This window comes from Dioscorea cayenensis, chromosome 12 (genome assembly GCF_009730915.1).
Source record: "Dioscorea cayenensis subsp. rotundata cultivar TDr96_F1 chromosome 12, TDr96_F1_v2_PseudoChromosome.rev07_lg8_w22 25.fasta, whole genome shotgun sequence".
Taxonomy (NCBI): domain Eukaryota; kingdom Viridiplantae; phylum Streptophyta; class Magnoliopsida; order Dioscoreales; family Dioscoreaceae; genus Dioscorea; species Dioscorea cayenensis.
The window spans coordinates 10,315,286-10,330,315 of NC_052482.1; the positions used below are offsets into that span (position 1 = coordinate 10,315,286).

General features: G+C 40.0%; 1 non-coding gene across 1 annotated transcript; it reads left to right on the forward strand.

The window, feature by feature from the left end:
* The first annotated feature begins 11,990 nt into the window (after positions 1 to 11,990).
* LOC120274386 lies at positions 11,991 to 12,097 on the forward strand. Its single transcript, XR_005540909.1, has one exon. It is a non-coding gene; the product is annotated as a small nucleolar RNA R71 (small nucleolar RNA).
* Positions 12,098 to 15,030: the final 2,933 nt, after the last annotated feature.

Sequence of the window (15,030 nt, forward strand, 5' to 3'; positions counted from 1 at the left end):
TAAGATTCTAAAAATTTGTATCAATTAAAATTTACCTTTTTGGCTCCTCCAACTTTCACCAAATCTCTTCAAATCTTTACTTAATTTTACTATTTTTTTCACTCCCCGCCAAAAAATAGTCTTTAAAAATTTGTACCAATTAGGAGCAATCACTCTCTTCCAAATTTCACCAAATCTTCTCACAACTCATTAAAGAAAACCTATGTCTCCATTGTTTATCTTCTTGATTTCCTATCCGAGTGAGGAATAATATATAAATTTTCTCCTAAGACAACCATTAGGCTTCTTCACACAAAGAAGACAAGGTATGTATAAAATATATCATTTTGATTTATAAAAAATATTTATTTCGTGTTTTAGGTGAATTCAATTTTTTGTTTTTTAATCACGATTGCTTTATTTTATTATTGAATCAATTGATTAAAAGCTTCTTTGTTTGGATATATATGATTTTATTTTATTATTTTATTAAATTAGTTATTTGAATGTAAATAATGACCCAAGCTATGGTTGATTTTGAAATACACATGCCTATGCCATAATTTTTGGGTAATAGTATGTTTTAGTTTTATTTTACCTTGTAATGTCATTTTTTTAAAATTTACTTATCACGGCATTTCTTTTACTTTTTATCAATTATTTATTTGTTTTTATTGAATATTTATTACAGTTGCAAGTGAGCCGGATTCTTCATCAACTAAATCATTGTCATAAGAAGAATCAGCTAATAAGATGCAACACATGTCAACTAGCTTGGGTTTTTTTTTTTGAAAAAAATTTAAATTTATCAACATGAAAGGATATTTTATACTTTTCAGGATCACTTTTCCATTTAGATACTTTATGTTTGAAATTCTAACTGTGGAAATTGTATTGAATTCATTTTATTATGTGTTCTTTTATATTATGATATAAAATATTATATATTTTAACAAATAATGTGGTGAAAAAATGATATTAAAATATTCATGACGAATGGAAAATGGGTTACAAAATAATTATGTCATATTTTCATTTAGCAAACATCACAAAATGTTAAATATTAATAAATATTTGGTAAGTCTATAAATGCCACCTATTTGAGTGACGATATACTAATGTTACGATCAATTTCCCATTTAGAATATTTTATGACATTATTTTCCGAAAATCAGTGGCAAAAAATTACTCCACCTTTACATGTGACGTTCATGTTTTTGTCATAAATAGATGCGCATTTACCTCGTATTTCTTGATGATATAAGTTATCTAGTGATATTATTTTTAAATAATTGGTGACAAAAAAAATTATGTCATCAATTTGGGTGACAGTCATCTTTTCGTCATGAATTGTTGAATATTTTCCCCATATTGTGTGACAATTCATGACAACTTGTGACGTTATTTATTTAATAATAGGTGACGAAACATACGTCATCTATTAGTGTGAAAAGATGAATTTTGTCATTAATAGTTGAATATTCAACTCATATTTTATGACAATCGATGATTTTTTGTGACACCTTATAATATATTTTATGACAAAAATAATTGTCACAAAAACATAGCTATAATGTGACATTTGTACATGTCGTCACGTAAATTTTAGCATTTTAGAATATCTTATAAGTTTGACACACTAGCTTCTTGTTATCATAACAACCAACCTATTCTTTGGGAATTTTTCATCCATATTTAATTCCCCAACTATTTAACCATCAAACTATTCTATACTCATGTCCATTTCAACATTTTTTTTCTTTTATCTTAGCTCGAGTAAATATTACTGTTGGTCACTAAATTATACCCAATTATCAGTTTGAGTACCACATTTTGATTTGTATTAAAATGGCCCCTCGTCTTCATTTGGTTTCAAAAGATGTTACCCAAAGGAATCCAATGAGTTTAATTTGACATGGATTAAAATGGCACATCACCAGCCTAGTGGCATGCACCACATGGATTAAAATAATGCCACGTCAACCCCTTCTTCTTCTTCTTCTTCTTCTTCTTCTTCTTCTTCTTCTTTTTTCTTTCTCTTTTTCATCTCTCAAATTCGAGAATCCTGAGAATTCAGATCCTTCTTCTTTCTCCTTTTCATCTCTCATGTTCAAGAATCATGAGAATTCAGAACAAGTCTGTGGAAACATCAAGGAGAGGAGGGTGTTGAACTGTAAGTTACCTATCTTTCAAGAGCGGGCGCATGCTGGAAGGAAGAAAACCACATTCTACTGTCGGGAAAGTTAGATAGGGAAGAAGAAAGCCCTATGGCACTGGACTAGGAGATCAGCATCGCTGAGAAGAAAGCCCCAACATATAGTAAGTAGTGTTTGATGACTAATGCTCCAAATTAGCCTTTTATTTGTATGTTTGAGTTTATAAAAAATGCTTGCGTTATTTTGCTTAAGATTTGAGGTTTTTATTTGTATATTCAGGTTTATAAAACAACTTTGCAATGTACTGATTTGATTTAGGGTTTGAACAAGAGGCTTGACACCAAGGTCTCTTTTTTCCTTTACCTCTTCTTATTCATGTATTATTGTGTGTTTAATCTAGTTTTTTTTATCACATTGGTTATTAGGTTATTGATTAGCTTTGATTGTGTATGTTATTATTTGTATTTTCCTTATTTGGATTTCTTTAGTTTTGTTTGTTACGATCATAGTTGGCTTGTTCTCTTGTTTCATATAATTTTTTTTTCAAACGAATCCACTAATCTAGGTTATTGATTAACTTTGATTTGTTTGCTACCTCTATCCTGTTAATAACAAAATATTTTTCCTCAGATTACTACAACAAACCCACTAATCTAAATTCCAGCCACCAAGCCATTATAGAATTTTGGCAACCACTCTATGGAAAAAGAGATTCCTATCTAATTCAAATAAAAACTTGCACATAATATAATTGTTTGCTACTAGCTAGATTAACTAGAGTAACCAAACAACTCTATTACTGCAAAATGAACATAAGGCAGTTGTTTTCTTTTCATCTAAAGCATCTTAATATTTGTTTGAAGAATGCAGATCAACATGAAAAGTTTGAATTGCTAATTTGGAGTTTCAATCACTAAAATAAATTCATGTTGAAACAAAAATTCAGTGTGAACATAAAGGTGCACCGGTGCTTGGAAACATGAGAATCCAAGAACAACAAAAAACAACTATTTTTTATCATAGTTAGACTAATTGAACTACTCCATTAAAGAAAAATAAACATGCGAGCCATTTGTTTTCTTTTTGTCCAGAACTTAAGTTATAGATTTTAATATTTATTCAAAAGCACTCAACATGCATAATTTGGACTATTAATTTGAAGAGGTTCTTGTACGTATTAATTTATTAACTTATATTTGTTCAAGTTTCAGCAAAGACTTTTTTTTCTATACCAATGACTATTGCTAGGTTCTTAAAGTGAAAATAACAACATTAAGAAACTTTTAATTTAACATTAATGTTAAAATTTTGCACTATAGAGGGCCTGTTGATTTAAGCTAGTTTTCCTTTACTTTCAAGGTTTGGTTTATCTTTGCTTGGCCATCTCAAATAGGAAGAGATTTCCTTGGAATTGAAATCTTTTCTCAATTTTTCCTTGTGTATTTAATTATCATTGTTAGGTAGTAATGAAATTGCTTACTTGCTTAAATGTTTACTTGCTTAATTGATTATTGTCAAATTTTAGTACAATCCTTAATTGCATACTGTTAGAATGGAGACAAAGCTTTCCGTCTAAGAGATGATAGACCACTATCAATGATTGGATTAGTATTAAATGCATTATATTGTAAATAATTTACTTTCTTTGTTCTGATCATTTATAATAACACCACCTCCACTTTAGTGTTTTATAGTAACTGATCAGGTTTTTACTTTTGTGTGATAGCCCAAAACTCTGAATTTTTCACAATTCGGTTGCAATATGCTTACTAATGATCACTCCACATTAGTAGGGTTTGTAGACTATTGTTGCAAAGACAAGATTTCATTTGTAGAAATCTTAAAAATGTACAAACAACTAAGAATAGATGTAGAAGGATGCACATTCTGGTGCTTAAATCTCAAGAGCAGCCATGGGCTTGTTGAAATTAAAAATGATTTAGATGTTTTATCGATGGCTTCATCTATGGACTTAACTAGGCTCATCTATATGTATGTAAAGGGGAGTAATTCAAAAGCCAATGTTGGTAGTAATAATGTGGTGGCCAGCTCTGTTGGGCCTAGTAGTAATGACTGTAAGGGTGTGTTGGAGGAAGTAAAGGTTGATTTAGAAGATGTAGAAGATAATGTAGAAGAAGATATAGAAGAAGATGTGGAAGAATATGAAGAGGCAGAAGCTGACTTAGAAAGTATTTTGATTGGAAATCAAAGTGAGAAAAAGGAAGAAGATGAGTTTGACAAGGTCCCCTTGCGTATATCCCGCAAGTGCACGGGTTTGTCGAAGTAATAATCCCGGATGAGCGGGTATCGAATCCACAGGGAGTAGGGGATAAAAACACTTAATTCGATTCTTAGCTATGTGAAAGATCAATAGTGATAAGTGTGACAATGATTCAATTCTCGACAATAAAAATAACAAGTAAGAGAGCAAAAGTAAAGTAGGAGGTAAGGCAATCGATAAAGATGGGGTACCCGGATAATGCTCCGCCTAGAATAATCATTTCAAGTGCAAGAACCCTATATTATGCTTTCTAATCAATGCAATAGTGAGTCGTGGAAATCCTTAAATACATAGTCCCAAATCTAAGGTCAACTATGCCTAACTCTATACATGTCTCGGAGGAGGGATTAGATAACCTCTCAACCTCGCACTCGCATAGATTTGCAATGAGCTCTAGGGATTCCAAGTGATAAATCTCTTCCTAATTATAGACCTAACTCTTTGGTCCAGGCGGAAGGTCCCTAACCACGATTAAGCCCTACATACTAAGATCACCTCAACGCTTCACTCCATTGCACGCGCAACTAAGCCCCAGCGGAGGGTCATCCCTTAGATCATTCACTCTATTATGGCCGCAAAGAACTCAAGGAACGGAGGTAGAATCTATCACGTCGGAGGGGAAAGGGGACGCTCCTGTATCTCTCGACTCACCCTCTCAACCCTCTCCAACATAGCTTTGTCTAACGCTCGTGGTGTGTCACTCACTCACAAGGTTACCAACAAGAACTCTCAACCCTAGTGTCACTCTAGGGGAAATGTTCATACAATCAAGCATTCAAGGTTGGAACTCACAATAAACATCAATTTATTGAAAGCATAATAAAGAGATTCAAAAAAAACGAATACATCCTACGATTCACAAATACCCAAGTACCCACTAGGGGTTTAGCTCTCCATGGAGCTAAGTACAATCAAAGAAATAGAATGTAAAAGCAATGAATCCATAAAGAAACCCCCTCGATGGTCATGTTGATGGTCTTGTGGAGAGTCCTCTACTCATCGTCCAAGGATTCCCTCGTCCGGTATAAGATACGCCTCGATGGAAGCTCCCCTACCAACCTTCTTCCTAAGGAATGACGATGTCAGAGCCGTAGAACCTCTCCAAAACCTTGGTCAATGCCCCTCAAAACACTAGCCGAAGCCCTCTCTCAAGTTGGGGAAAAGATGGAGAAGAGAATACTAAAATCGGGGCTGAATCGGCTTTTTATAGGGCTGGAATCGGGCGACTACACGGCCGTGGATGCTTCACGCGCCCGTACGGAATTTCCACACGGGCGTGGATAATTTCCACACGCCCGTGTGGATTCTCTGAACTCCTGTTTTCTCAGACGGCTGTGAATAGTGCTGCTACAGTACTTGCTACCGTGTTGCTACATTGCTCTACTACAGTATCCGGCCTGAATAGCTTCCTGAATCCATACTTTCATCGGAGTAACGCAAACGGGTACACGTTCACGTCGCGCATCACTTGCTTCTTGAATGATAGGCAAGTTGGTGGAGCTCTTGTTCTATGTGCATAAGTCGGAATGCTCGAGTGTGACTGCCTTTGTGCCCCTCCAATTGGATGTGCGAAACTCGAATACGAGGAGGTTGGCACACACTCTAGCATCTCCATCTGACCTATGTCTTCATGTTTGAACCTTTTCAAGATTTCCTCCAAAATTGGTGCATTGTGATCCACATTGCCTTCTTTCCTTCATACTCGGCCTCACAACCCTACCTGCATAAAAGTAACATAAAAACACACATATTAGTGTAAAAACCCGAGAAAAGTAATGCTCAACATAAGGAATGAACGCTTCGCATTCATATCGCACAAGCACTTATCAAACTCTCCCACACTTAAGCTTTTTCTTGTCCTCAAGCAAAAATTAAAACGTTATATGCATCAATTAAGAAAATATTGAAAGTGCTTGGCCTTAGGTTCACCAAAGTATACAAAGAGAGCATTCTACAAGTGAGGGAAATTTCAACACTAAATACGAAAAATCAACGCTCTAGCTAAAAACTTGAATCAAAAAGGAAACAAAACCCGAAATCGTGTACGTGTATGAACTCACTCAAGTCAACCCAAAGTATACTCCTCAAAGTTCTAAGTACAAGGGATTTATTTATCTACAAAAGTAACAACAATTTCAAAGATGGTAGTAGCTTCACACATCCTCTAAGGTAGCCCTCTCCAAAGCGGCCGCTAAGGTGGGTTTCACACTTTCGAGGTGGTAGCTCTTTCTACTGGAGTGGTAGCTTTCACTCATCCTATGAGATAGCTCTTTCTCTCATTAGGGCATAGCTAGTATCCAACTTATGAGAGTAGCTTCATACTCCATAGGTGGTAGCTCTTTCCACCCAACAAGCACAAATAAACAATAAAACTTTTTTTTTTTCAGAATTTAACACAAGAAACAACTATAACTAGTCCCTTTAACATCAAACTTGAGTTTCCAAAAGAGTTTAAAGAGTGAGTAGTGCACTAAGTGTAATTCGGGCAAAAATTCCTAGAAATTCAAGGAAGAACTAGAGCATGAAAACATTCAATGTTAGAAATTTTCCTAAACTCAAGAATACAATCATTGAACTAAGGTGAACCGCCATTGGCTATGTGAGCATATATCAATCAAGAACAATAGAAAAGATGTGTGCACTATGAAACTTCCCCCCACACTTAAGTTGTACATTGTCCCCAATGTACACATGCAAGCTCACTCAAAATGTATATCATTCAAAAGCAAATGTGGGAGAAGCAATCAAAACAATACTTCCCTGACTCCTAGTGTTGCGTTTGATGAGGCGAATTCCATGGGAGAAGTGTTCCGACGGGTTGTGAAGCTCACACGGCCAAGTGCTTCAGCACCTTGGCCGTGCTCATGACTAAGTCTCAATTCCCAAGATAAAAAGACCATCTACACGCATACACGAGGGGGTTCAGTGAAGCTCAATAAAAACAAAATATCTCAAGTATATATATAAAAGATAGACAATGAATACAACTCGAGATGCAAAATGAAAATAAATTCAGAAGGAGAATCCTTTCTGAATGAACAAGTCTAAAATAAAATGCATAAAAGAAAAAGAACTAAAAATTAAATATCGGTGTCGCCCTCGGGCTCCGGTGCTGCTGCTGCTGCAGTTGAAGACGCACATGGTGGGTCCACTGGTGCCGGGGTAGAGGATGAGGGTGCAGTAGATGTCGAGGGAGCTTGAGGAGTCCTCGGTCGCAAAACAAATGAAGAGGCGACGTCTTGCTCTAAGATCTGTTGTAATACGTCGAAGCGTGCCATGAACTCTGTGTACTGAGCGGCTTGCGTGGCCCTGATCTCGAAAACCTCTGCCTGCACCACTCCTAAAGCATTCTTGAGCCTCTCAAAGCGATCATGGGTTTGAGATGGTGTAAATGAACGTACAGGGGGTATGTTCTCCGCCGCTGGAGGTGCCTCAGTCTCCATTGGTGCTGACTGAGGCTCATCACCGTTATCCTCGAATGGTATATTTAGCACATAAACACCATTTGGATATTTATGGACCAAACCCATGAGCCTCATTGTCTCTAACCCTAGTGTTGCTGGTATGATTGTCTTCTCGGCTCCTCTGATTGCGTCTCGTAGACCCATCCCCAAAATGAGTCTAGTAATGTATGGACCTGAGAAAATAACACCTAGTTTGGGATACTGTCCTTGATGCTTCAAATACTCTGCTAAAATGTGCCCCAGATGGACCGTCTCGTTCCGCACCATGAAGTATAAGTAAAGAAGTTCTTGCTTGTTTATGACTCCCGTGCTATCACCGCGACCATTCACTGACCTACTTATGATGGCGTGAAGATATCTATAACTAGGTCGAGATAAACATGAGGCCTTAGACAGTCCTAGTTCATATCGCCCCTTACCATATAGTATTCTATACGCCTCCGTGGAAGATAAACCCGACATGTCAATTGGAAGACTCTCATACTCCTCAGTCTCAGTATACTCCTCATCGTATAAACCAAGTCTAGTGGAGAACTGTGTGACACTCATACTATGATGTTGCCCAAAAGCTCTGAACTGAATAGCGCCAACACTATCAAAATGATCATAAGAGCGGTCGAACTCAAATGAAGCAAGCACATCTAGAGTGAGTGAACGGATAGCAGGGTCATGAATATTCAATATCTTGTGCCAACTACCGACCGATAATAGTTTCTCGACCTCATCAGCCATGTCATCTGCTAGTTGCACCTTCCTAAGTGACCCAACATCCGGGATTCGCGTTTGACCAAACTTAAGCTTTGCTAACCGCTCAAACCGAGCCCGATGCTCAGGAAGTGTGAATTCCATGACTTCCGGCTCAGGGGCAGATCCTCTAGGACGTTTAGCAACTTCCTTCTTCAATCTTGTGGCCATACTTGCATGTATTAGAAAAGAAAATCAATTAATTTCTGCAGGAAAATAATAACGCACGGCCGTGCGGAAATTCCACACGCCCGTGTACTTTCACGGGGCGTGGAAAACGCACGGCCTTTGCAGCCATTCTTCCAGCTACACTCCCCATCTCACTTCTAGATCTTCTCAAAAACAAATCATAACCATTTTTAGCAAGAAACCGATGTGTATTATCCATTTAAATCGCATGTAATCAGCTAGATTCAAAGGAAGTCGATGACGAGAGGAAATAAGGTCTTACCGATGAGTTGAAGCAAAACACCTCTATAATCCGCACAATTCACAATCAATCGATTCAAAGACAGCAAGAGGAGGTCAAGAGAATGTCGGAAAATGTTTTTTTGAGCGACCTATGGTCAGCGGAGGAGCAAGGTGTGACTATTGTATTGGGAGAGCGGACAGTCTTTTAATTCCTGGAGATCCACACTGGCGTGCGGCATAGCCCACGCCCGTGCGCCCTCAAACGAAGGTCTCACAGGGGCAGACACACGCCCCTGTGGCTTCGTTGGATATCCGAGAAATATGTCAGATGTTATACACGGCCGTGCGGAAATTACACACGGGCGTGGACATTCGCATGCCCAACTCACAGGGGCAGCCACACGCCCCTGTGGCTTCTCGGGATGGAGAGAAATCCTCTGCAGAGTCTCGCACGGGCGTGTGCCAATTACCCACGCCCGTTTGTGCTTCACAAGGTCGCCCCTGTGTGCTCTCGGGATAATCTGCCCAACTCTGCAGGAATTCACACACCCGTGCGGAAATTACCCACGGGCGTGTGACAATCGCATGGTCATTCACAGGGGCAGCCGCACGCCCCTGTGCTTTCTTTGGATGAGCTCGCAGTGCAACTCCACGGGCATGCGGAAATTCCACACTCCCGTGTGTTTTCTCTGGATGACTTAGAAAAATCTGCAGGCTCTGCAGATGATTTTTCTGAACATGTTTACACACTCAGAGCCTGCTCTATTATGCAATTTTTACCAGTGAAAAACATGAAATAGAGCTCAAACGACCAAACTTCGCCAATTCCACATGAAAAACACACGATGAATACTCAAAGCCCACAAGAAAATCGCAGCACAAGCATTTAAAATTCAAGACACCAACACTTAACAAATTATTCATGCAAACAACCTAACTAAAAGATAAGAAAACAGTAAACACTTGGGTTGCCTCCCAAGAAGCGCTTGTTTAACGTCACTTAGCTTGACGTACCTTGTCTTACCTCACGGGGTTTCATAGATGAAGGTTGCCCTCTTACCCATGGCTTGAAAGCATGATGTGCAGAGTCTCTTGAGGGTAGAGGGTGTATTATCGGGCTTGGGACCACCTAGCAATGGTTCATCCAACTTCTTTGGCTCAAGTACGTCTCCAATAGCCTTGGAGTGTTTCCGGTGGCGTCTCCTAGCCCTCTTCATTTTCCGGAGTACCCTCTTCAAGATCCCCGGGGTAGATGGTACTTCTTCCGTCGATCCAAGCATCATTACATCTTCATGTCCCTCTTCTTGGTCGAAAAAACCTTCATACGGATCCGGATTGAACATTTCCTGCATGTATTCATCAATAATCTCATCAGTAGTGTCTAGAAAGTATAAAGTATCATCGAAGTCAAGAGAATGCCACATGGCTTCAGCAAAGCGGTATGTGAGCTTGTCATCTCCAACTCTCAATGTGAGCGCTCCGCCATCCATGTCAATCAATGCTTTGGAAGTCCGCAGGAACGGTCTCCCAAGTATCAAGGGTACATCCACATCCTCATCGACATCTAGCACTACAAAGTCAACCGAAAAAATGTACTTGTCCACCTTGACAAGCACGTCTTCAATGATGCCTCTCGGATGTCGCACTGTTCGGTCCGCTAGTTGTAAAGTCATCCGAGTAGGCCTAGGCTCGCCCAAGCCTAGCTTATGAAAGAAGGTGTATGGCATGACGTTGATACTTGCCCCTGAGTCCGCCAATGCCATTTCTTCACATAGATTGCCAATATTACACGGAATGATAAAGCTTCCCGGGTCTTTCTTCTTGTTCGGCATGTTCTTCTGCAACACCGCCGAGCATGAAGCATCTAAAATCACTGAAGCACTCTCCTCCAACTTCCTTTTGTTGGTCAACAAGTCTTTTAAGAACTTCGCATACTTAGGCATTTGGGCCAATGCCTCAACAAAAGGAATACTAATGTGGAGTTGCTTGAACAAACTCAGGAACTTCTTGTACTATTCATCCCCTTGGTCATTTTTCAATCTAGAGGGATAAGGGATTCTTGGCTTGAAAGGTGGGGATGCCACCTCTTTCTCTTTGCTTGTTCCCTCTTCTACCTCTATAACCTCGGGTGTGTGTTCTTTTGGCTTCTCACTCGGAAGCCCACCTTCAACCTCACCACCACTTCTCAAACTGATCGCCTTCACATACTCTCTAGGGTTGGTCTCTGTATTGCTTGGTAAGCTTCCATGTGGCCTTTCGGAGAGAGGCTTCGTAATTTGCCCCATTTGATTTTCAAGATTATGCAAAGAGGCGGTGTGGTTGCGAAGTGTAGCCTCAACTGATTCAAACCTTGTATTTGCATATTGCACAAATCTAGCCAAGTGCTTCTCTAAGTCACTCATTTGGGTTTCCAAACCTGAGACTCTGTTTTCCACTTGAGTGGCTTGTTGTTATTGTTGGAAACACGGTGGCCCCATGGCCTTTTGTGGACCTTGATTACTCCATGAAAAATTGGGATGATTCTTCCAACCCGGATTGTAGGTATTGCTATATGGGTTTCCTTGAGGTCTCATGCCATTACCTACAAAATCAACATTCTCCACCTAAGAAACATCACCAATAGAGATCGAACAATTGGAGGGAGCATGTCCTCCACCACACCCAATGCAATTAGTCACGGCCGCCACTCTGTTTGAAGTTAGAAGATCTAACTTCTTACTCATATTCTTCACTTGAGCCGCCAATGAAGTTATCGCATCTATTTTATGGAGACCGGCCACCTTTTTCTTCTCCCTAGCATTCCATTGGTAGCTGTTTAACCCCATTTCCTCAATTAATTGACGGGACTCATCGGGGGTCTTGCTACCTAAGGTACCTCCTGCTGCCGCATCCAAGAGTTGCCTTGTACTCGGGTTCAAACCATTATAAAAGGTTTGAACAATCATCCACTCCGGGAATCCATGTTGCGGGCACTTTCTCAAGAGCTCCTTGAACCTTTCCCATGTCTCGAATAGAGACTCCAATTCCAACTGAACAAAGGATGAGATCTCGTTCCTAAGCTTTGCTGATTTTTTGGGAGAAAAGTAACGGGCTAGAAAAGCTTCCACCATCTCCTCCCACGTGGTAATTGACGCTCTAGGTAACTAGTGTAGCCACTGCTTCGCTCTCTCCTTTAGGGAAAATGGGAAGGCTCTCAACTTGATGGCATCATCCGTCACTCTGTTTATCTTCAGCATATCACACACCTCGAGAAAACTCTCTATATGACTGTTTGGATCCTCATCGGCCAAACCGTTGAACTGTGCGGATTGCTGCAACATGTGGATGAATGCCGGCTTCAACTCAAAGTTCTGAGCTGTAATCGGGGGACGCACAATACTCGATTGTGTCCCCAACACTGAAGGTTTGGCATAATCGGATAATGTTCAATGTTGCTCGTTCTGTTCTGCCATGTTTTCAGATCCTTTAACTTCCAAATCAGCTAGATTAGACTATTCTTGCACAGGCTCTTTCCCTTTTCCTTAAGTGTACGTTCAAGCTCGGGATCCCCTTCAATCAATATTGAGGGATTCCCTCGGGTCATAACCTGGAGCTGCACCCAAAAAGAAAGAAAAAAAAATCAGAACGATGGTAGAATAAGAAGATAGGAAATAGAATGTATGGTGAAATAGCTAAGAAAACAAAGTGCAAAGTATTTCTAAACGCCTACTCCCCGGCAACGGCGCCAAAAACTTGACAAGGTCCCCTTGCGTATATCCCGCAAGTGCATGGGTTTGTCGAAGTAATAATCCCGGATGAGCTGGTATCGAATCCACAGGGAGTAGGGGATAAAAACACTTAATTTGATTCTTAGCTATGTGAAAGATCAATAGTGATAAGTGTGACAATGATTCAATTCTCGACAATAAAAACAACAAGTAAGAGAGCAAAAGTAAAGTAGGAGGTAAGGCAATCGATAAAGATGGGGTACCCGGATAATGCTCCGCCTAGGATAATCATTTCAAGTGCAAGAACCCTCTATTATGTTTTCTAATCAATACAATTGTGAGTCGTCGAAATCCTTAAATACATAGTCCCAAATCTAAGGTCAACTATGCCTAACTCTATACATGTCCCGGAGGAGAGATTAGATAACCTCTCAACCTCGCACTCGCATAGAGTTGCAATGAGCTCTAGGGATTCCAAGTGATAAATCTCTTCCTAATTATAGACCTAACCCTTTGGTCTAGGAAGAAGGTCCCTAACCACGATTAAGCCCTAGATACTAAGATCACCTCAACGCTTCACTCCATTGCACGCGCAATAAAGCCACAGCGGAGGGTCATCCCTTAGACCATTCACTCTATTATGGCCGCAAAGAACTCGAGGAACGGAAGTAGAATCTATCACGTCGAAGGGGAAAGGGGACGCTCCTGTATCTCTCGACTCACCCTCTCAACCCTCTCCAACCTAGCTTTGCCTAACGCTCGTGGTGTGTCACTCACTCATAAGGTTACCAACAAGAACTCTCAACCCTAGTGTCACTCTAGGGGAAATGTTCATACAATCAAGAATTCAAGGTTGGAACTCACAATAAACATCAATTTATTGAAAGCATAATAAAGAGATTCAAAGAAACGAATACATCCTACGATTCACAAATACCCAAGTACCCACTAGGGGTTTAGCTCTCCATGGAGATAAGTACAATCAAAGAAGTAGAATGTAAAAGCAATGAATCCATAAATAAACCCCCTCGATGGTCGTGTCGATGATCTTATGGAGAGTCCTCTACTCGTCGTCCAAGGATTCCCTCGTCCGGTATAGGATACGCCTCGATGGAAGCTTCACTACCAACCTTCTTCCTAAGGAATGACGATGTCGGAGCCATAGAACCTCTACAAAACCTTGGCCAATGCCCCTCAAAACCCTAGCCGAAGCCCTCTCTCAAGTTGGGGAAAAGATGGAGAAGAGAAAACTAAAATCGAGGCTGAATCGGCTTTTTATAGGGCTGGAATCGGGTGACTACACGGCCGTGGATGCTTCACGCGCCCGTGCGGAAATTCCACATGGGCGTGGATAATTTCCACACGCCCGTGTGGATTCTCTGAACTCCTGTTTTCTCGGCCGGCTATGAACAGTGCTGCTACAGTACTTGCTACCGTGTTGCTACATTTCTCTACTACAGTATCCGGCCTGAATAGCTTCCCGAATCCATACTTTCATCGGAGTAACGCAAACGGGCACACATTCACATCGTGCATCACTTGCTTCTTGAATGATAGGCAAGTTGGTGGAGCTCTTGTTCTATGTGCATAAGTCGGAATGCTCGAGTGTGACTGCCTTTGTGCCCCTCCAATTGGATGTGCCAAACTCGAATACGAGGAGGTTGGCACACACTCTAGCATCTCCATCCGACCTATGTCTTCATGTTTGAACCTTTGCAAGATTTCCTCCAAAATTGGTGCATTGTGATCCACATTGCCTTCTTTCCTTCATACTCGGCCTCACAACCCTACCTGCATAAAAGTAACATAAAAACACACATATTAGTGTAAAACCCGAGAAAAGTAATGCTCAACATAAGGAATGAATGCTTCGCATTCAGATCGCACAAGCACTTATCAGAGTTATATGATTTACATTACAATTGTGAAAGTGATGCAGAGGATAAGCAGGTGGAAAAATCGATGACTTGTATAATGCAGTAGGTGGGAAAATCGAAGGAATAGGATGTGAGAAATATGAAGAATCTTCTTATGCTACATCAGATGACTTGTATTCTTGTTCTTCAATAGATGAGGAAGATCTGACTCCATTAAAGCATAATTATGCAGACTTTAATGAAGAATGTGATATGAGGAATCCCCAATTTAAAGATTGGATGAAGTTTAGGAGCTTTGCCTAGTTCAAGGAAGAAGTTAGAAATTATGGGATTAATAACAGTTATGTGATGAACTTTAAATCTAACAACAAGAAGAAGTGCAAAGCATTTTGCAAGAAGGAATGTCCTTTT